The following is a 6,973-nucleotide window of genomic DNA, read 5'->3' on the forward strand; positions in this document are numbered from 1 at the left end:
ATATATATATATATATATATATATATATATATATATATATATATATATATATATATATATATAAACAATCTTAAAAACCGATGACTGATTCCTGGGTGCATACATGGTAAGAATATAAACAAAAGTGAACACCAGGAAAGTAAAAAACTACAAAAGTTTTAATAAATTACGACTGAAGCTTTCACCGGCTCACTGCCGGCATCTTCAGGGATCCATGTAGGTCAATGGGAGCACGCTTTTTATAATCAAGCCACCTTTGCGCCCGGCCCGTTGGCGCTACCACGGAGCTCCACCAGCCAATCGCCGTTCCCACCCCGCTTTCGTTCTATTTAGCTAACTCACCTGCACTGTTCCTATCCCTGCGCAACTTGCATACTTGCATACTTCACCCCCATTAACTAGTCGGGAGCACACATCTGCCCTTACGTTGCCCTCCACCTTGCTCTGCAGGCACACCTCTCCATCCATTCGGCCTTTCCCCCCCCCTCCATCTCCTCCGTGTTTCCCATACCCTTCATCTCTCCCCTCTGGATGGAGAGGTGTGCCTGCAGAGCAAGGTGGAGGGCAACGTAAGGGCAGATGTGTGCTCCTGACTAGTTAATGGGGGTGAAGTATGCAAGTATGCAAGTTGTGCAGGGATAGGAACAGCGCAGGTGAGTTAGCTAAGTAGAACGAAAGCGGGGTGGGAACGGCAATTGGCTGGTGGAGCTCCGTGGTAGCACCCACGGGCCGGGCACAAAGGTGGCTTGATTATAAAAAGCATGCTCCCATTGACCTACATGGATCCCTGAAGATGCCGGCAGTGAGCCGGTGAAAGCTTGGGTCGTAATTTATTAAAACTTTTGTAGTTTTTTACTTTCCTGGTGTTCACTTTTGTTTATATTCTTACTATATATATATATATGTTTTTTCAAAATTTGGATTGCTAACAAAGAATTAAGGGAGTACTGGGATAGCTATTTCTAACCTTATTTGGTTTCATCAGCCAGACATACCCTTCTGAGATTCGAACCTGGGCTGTCTGCATGTTAAACAGAGATGTTAGCCACTAGGCCACAGGCTCTTTCTCACTTTGTTAGCTACAAGAGACAGGGGAAGAGGATGAATGCTTTTTGTTTGAACACCCTGTCGGCCCAAATATGGGAAGGAGAAATCTTTTGCCTGTATCAGCTCAATCTAGAGCCATCCACAGGCAGCAGTCGCTTAACTGCGACATCATATGTGTTTTTTCAAAATTTGGATTGCTAACAAAGAATTAAGGGCCTGTGGCCTAGTGGCTAACATCTCTGCTTAACATGCAGACAGCCCAGGTTCGAATCTCAGAAGGGTATGTCTGGCTGATGAAACCAAATAAGGTTAGAAATAGCTATCCCAGTACTCCCTTAATTCTTTGTTAGCAATCCAAATTTTGAAAAAACACATATGATGTCGCAGTTAAGCGACTGCTGCCTGTGGATGGCTCTAGATTGAGCTGATACAGGCAAAAGAATTCTCCTTCCCATATTTGGGCCGACAGGGTGTTCAAACAAAAAGCATTCATATATATATATATATATATTTCAAAATTTGGATTGCTAACAAAGAATTAAGGGAGAACTGGAATAGCCATTTCAAACTTTTTAGTTCTTTTCAACCAGACATACCCTTCTGAGATTCGAACCTGGGCTGTCTGCATGTTAGGCAGATGTATTAACCTCTAGACCACAAGCTCTTTCTCACTTTGTCAGCTATGAGACGGGAGAAGAATTATCTTGAAGATTCCTTTCTCCCATATTTGGGCCGACAGGGTGCACCAAACTCAAGATATATCTATATATATATATGTTTTCTGAGGTTTTCGCGGGTGTTTGTATGTAGGTCTTTGGATATTCGGGTTTTCTCCCGCGTAAAATTGGAAGTGTCTTGGCGACGTTTCGACGAAGTCACATTCGTCATCTTCAGGCTGGTGTCTTCAGCTTCGTGCTTCTGGGAGTAGTGTGCGATCGCAGCTGTTTCTTCCTTTTAACTGCCAGTGGGGNTGTCTCTTGTAGCTAACTAAGCGAGAAAGAGCCTGTGGCCTAGTGGCTAACACCTCTGCTTAACATGCAGACAGCCCAGGTTCGAATCTCAGAAGGGTATGTCTGGCTGATGAAACCAAATAAGGTTAGAAATAGCTATCCCAGTATTCCCTTAATTCTTTGTTAGCAATCCAAATTTTGAAAAAACACATATGATGTCGCAGTTAAGCGACTGCTGCCTGTGGATGGCTCTAGATTGAGCTGATACAGGCAAAAGATTTCTCCTTCCCATATTTGGGCCGACAGGGTGTTCAAACAAAAAGCATTCATATATATATATATATATGGTAAAAATAAAAGAAAGTGAACACCAGGAAGAATTAAAAACTATAAAAGTTTTAATAAATTAGAATCCAAGCTTTCGCCGGCCACTGCCGGCATCATCAGGGATCTATGTAGGTCAATGGGAGCACTCTTTTATGGTCAAACCACCTTTGCACCCGACCAAAGGTGGTTTGACCATAAAAGAGCGCTCCCATTGACCTACATAGATCTACATAGATCTACATTGACCTACATAGATATATATGCAGGTCTTGGCGTATTCGGGTCTTTTCCCATGTAAAATTGAGAGTATCTTGGCGACGTTTCGACGAGGTCCCACTCGTCATCTTCAATCTTACATGGGAAAAGACCTGAATACGCCAAGACCTGCATACCTGTACCCGTGAAAATCTACGAAAACATATATATAATATGGAATGACAAGATGAAGACGAAGATATATGTCAAAGACGATTACCATGTTCAGTGTTTTTAATCTCTTTTTCTCTTTTGTAGTCAATAAAAAAATTTAAAAAAAGAGAGATCCAACATGGAAGTAAGGAAAAATTTCCCGTCATTAAGAACAATTAATGAAACAGCTTGCCTCCTTTGCTGGAGGTATTCAAGAAAATATTGGACAACCATTTGTTCAGAATGGTATAAAGTTTCCTGCCAAGGGCAGTGGGTTGGACTAAATGACCTCCAAGGTCCCTTCCAGCCCTATGATTCTATATTCTAATTTTAGACTGCTTTGATAAAAGTGTTTTTCAGATCATGTTCAGTAACTCCAAACTAATAAAGTGAGAATATTTTGAATGCTGACATACTAAAACAAACTGGAATAGAGTAAAGCTGAGGAATGGAAGGATGGTCCATCAAGAAGAGTTTGAGGGAATTACGTACATTTAGCCTTGAAAAAAACAAGTATGAAAGAGGCTATTTTGACATTCTTCAGGTACCTGAAAGAATGCTACACAGAAAACAAATTGGGGTCACCTTATTTCATCCCAAATCCAGTATTTCCTGCAAGTCACAGCTTCTTCCATTATTAAATTCCATTTCTAAGTTTCTTTCCTCTAATTTATATTCAGTTATCTGCTTTACTTGATCTCTCTCTCTCTTTTTGTTTTCTGATCATTTGTTTGTTGTGATGTTAAAATAAGAATATGTTCATTTAAGTTTTCAGAATTATTTTTAATTTCCTTGTGGTTTGAAATTAATGTCATTTGTATTTGTTGTAACATAACATACATTTTCCTCCTGGAAAGTATTTGTTTTTTTCTTGATATGTTTTTTTCTGCAGACCTCTGATGTTCCATAATGACCAAAAATCCAGGTTTTCCTTTCTCTGCCAACTGCTTTAAAGACCCATTTTAATATGTATTTATAATCCAGGAAGGTCATTTTTTTCTAAGTTTTATAGTTCTTGCTTTGTATAGCCCACAATGTTTTCTTTTCTTTTATTGCAGCTGTTCTTTGATTCGTTAAAGCATTGGAGGTCACAATAACAATTTATTTTTTTCTGTATATTTAGTGCAGTATTTTCATCCACCACTAGAAGTCAGCACCAGTTCATTTTTCAGTTTTCAAAACAAATAATTACCATTTATTTCCATCAATAATCTTTTGCTAGGAGAATCTTAACATGATCCATCGATTTCACACTTTCCAAGTTTAAGTCTTATATTGATTTCATTTCTGTATAACTCTATTCCCCATAAATTTAATTTGCCGCTTCCGTTTGGAGGAGGGTGGAGCAGAAATTCTCCCCTCTGACTTTCAGAGGATTTTTACTTCCGGGTTTGTTTGTTTTTCTTTTCAGGAAATCAATCAGGTAGAAGAGAGAAAATCAGTTTTCTTACCCAGTTCAATCACGCTGTTTACAATCACGCTTAACTTAGTACTTTTTGGCTTTGGCTACATGTAGCTTGGGCTAGTTTCAAGAATGATGCTAGCCTTTCTTCGGCTGGTTTCTGGAGAGCTTTCCCTGGATGTCCAGGTTGACTGCCGTCTCTCCACAACCGGTGGGGCTTCTCTCCTTTGCCACCTCTTTGGGGTGGCTTTTGGCCCATTTAGGGTTGCCAAAGAGAGAGAAATCAGTCATAGGGTGCGATCCCTTGGCTGTTGTGTTAACAGCACAAAACTGGAAGCCTTCTTCCCATTTCTCCTTACCTCATTATTTGATTTGTTTTCTAGGGGTTTTGCTTGTAATTAGGTTCCAGAGATCCTAAAGATTGATCACCCCCACCCTCAGTTTTAGTTTAAAGTCCTCCTGATAAGTTAAGCCAGACAATTTCTGAAAACATTCTTCCCAGTTTTTATGAGGTGCAGCCCATCCCTTGCCAAAAATCCATCATGGAGGTAGTGCAGACCATTGTCCAGGAATCCAAAGTTCTTTTTATGACACTAACCCTTTAGCCAATGGTTTACTTCTAGAATCCTTTGTTCTCTTACCGGATGTTGTCCTTTCATTGGCAGTACAGATGAAAAAACTACTTGTGGATATAACTCCTTGACGTTCCTGCCTAGCTGTTTGTAATCACTCAATTACAAACTCCATTTTCGTGTCATTCGTCCTTATGTGTAGTGGTAGAAAAGGGTAGTAATCTGTGGGTTTTATTATTTTGGTTAGGTTCTCAGCCACATCTTTGATTTTTGCTCCAGGGAGGCAACATACCTCTCTGGATTGATTAGTCTGGTCTACAGATGGCTGATTCTGATAAGGATGTATACAAGAAGAAAAAATTGTTCTAGGAGGGTAACTTGGAGTGATCTAAATTTAATGAGTTAATTGGAGTTAGTTGGAATTTTATTGATCTGAAAGTGAACTTTAAAGTATGTATGTTAAGAGGAAGTTTTAAAAAAGATGTATTAAAATGTTTTGATTTTAATATGTTTTTAAAGAAAAGTTTAATGTTTTAAAATGGATGAAAAATAAGTATTTTTCCCTTTAAGGTTAAAGAATCTGAAAACATACAGTGAATTTTGTTAATGTAAATGATAATAGTTTATAAAGATTATTAAGTGCAAATAGAAATACATATTATTTCCATAGCAAGGAAGATGAGACAGAAATGGTTAAATTGAGTGTATTAATCAAAGAGGAGAATCTATTTAACTATGTTGTTTATTTGGACATTACTTCCGGATTTTGTGCTTGTGATAAAAAAAACCTTTGATTTTGGTTTTTCCAATTAGATAGATTTGTTGTCATAGAAATGGCTAGTTATATACTAATGTGTTAAAGTAAAAAGTTGAGCTGTAATGTTGTCTTGTATGTGCTAAAAAGAGTCAGGTGTCAATGCTTTTTTCTTTCTTCCCTTGTACCTCATATTTTTTTTCCTTCTCTCTTGTTCCTTCCCTTAATTTCGTACTTTTACTTTTCTTTGTGTTTTATAAATTGATAAAACAATAAAAATCATGGGATAAAAAATACTCAAGTGAACTACAGACTAGAAATTATAGCAGAACTTTTAAGAAGAGAGTGGACAGCTACTTGTCTGGAATGGTATAGCATATCCTTGCTGAGTGGGGGATTAGACTAGATGACCTTCAAGTTCCCTTCCAATTCTCTTATTCTGTTACATTGTTGACTCTTCTGCATACTTTATATCTTAATTCATGAATGCAGGTATTTTTGTTATGGTAGTATGCCACCAACGTATACATGATGACAAAGAAACATCACAAAAACCTGAAGATCTATTTGAATTTGTCAAAATGGCAGACAAACAATTTGCCTTCCAACTAATAAGAGAAAAAGATAAGTTTATGATACTAGGGATTATTGAATTAATAATTAAAGAGGCTAACTTGTTCATGATCCTTCAAAACATACCTTTGAATCTAGCAACATTCCCACTCCTTTTAATGGCATCAACTATTGCTTCCTTTTAGATTCACAGGCTAATAAGGTAAAATGAGCTTTTAAAAAAACTTTTTAAAAAAAGATTTAAATACATACTGCAGTACACTTTCTATTGAAAGTTAACATTACTTTCATATTATATCTAATTGCCTCTTTAAAAAAATAAGTGTGTTTGTGACCTTTAAAAATGTAATGGTGTCAAAAAATCCATGATCCATCATTATTTCTTCAATCTCCTTCTCTGTCATTGACCCATTGTTAGCTGTGAATGGGGCATTCATTACACAATACATCAACTTCTTATGCACCTGCCATGTTCTATCATGAATTATATTAATTCACATAAAGCTAATAAAGATTAATTGCAGTAGTACAGCACAAGAGGTTTTGCTATTTGGCAATCTCAGAATGCAGTCGTTCATTCAACCTTGCTTAATTGTCACTGTTTCATATCTCAACAGGTGTGTGCCCAATCACTGTGAGCATGGAGGGAAGTGTACACAAACATGGGATAGCTTCAGTTGCACTTGTGATGGAACTGGATACAATGGAGCCACATGCCATAACTGTAAGTGGGACTTGAGACTTCATGCTGCCACCCATAATGATAATTGTTTCTATACATATTTTATTAATTTTTATAATCACAAGTGCTTAATATTTTATCAGCAACATATTGTCTGGGTTCCAACATTTAACTTACTAATACATAATAGGTTGCTTTCTCTCTACCTCGTTTTTCTAGCCAATGATAAAAGGTATCCCATGTTCTAAAATAAACTGA

The sequence above is a fragment of the Protobothrops mucrosquamatus genome, unplaced genomic scaffold, assembly GCF_001527695.2.
Source record: "Protobothrops mucrosquamatus isolate PMUCROS unplaced genomic scaffold, P.Mucros_1.0 scaffold704, whole genome shotgun sequence".
NCBI lineage: Eukaryota > Metazoa > Chordata > Lepidosauria > Squamata > Viperidae > Protobothrops > Protobothrops mucrosquamatus.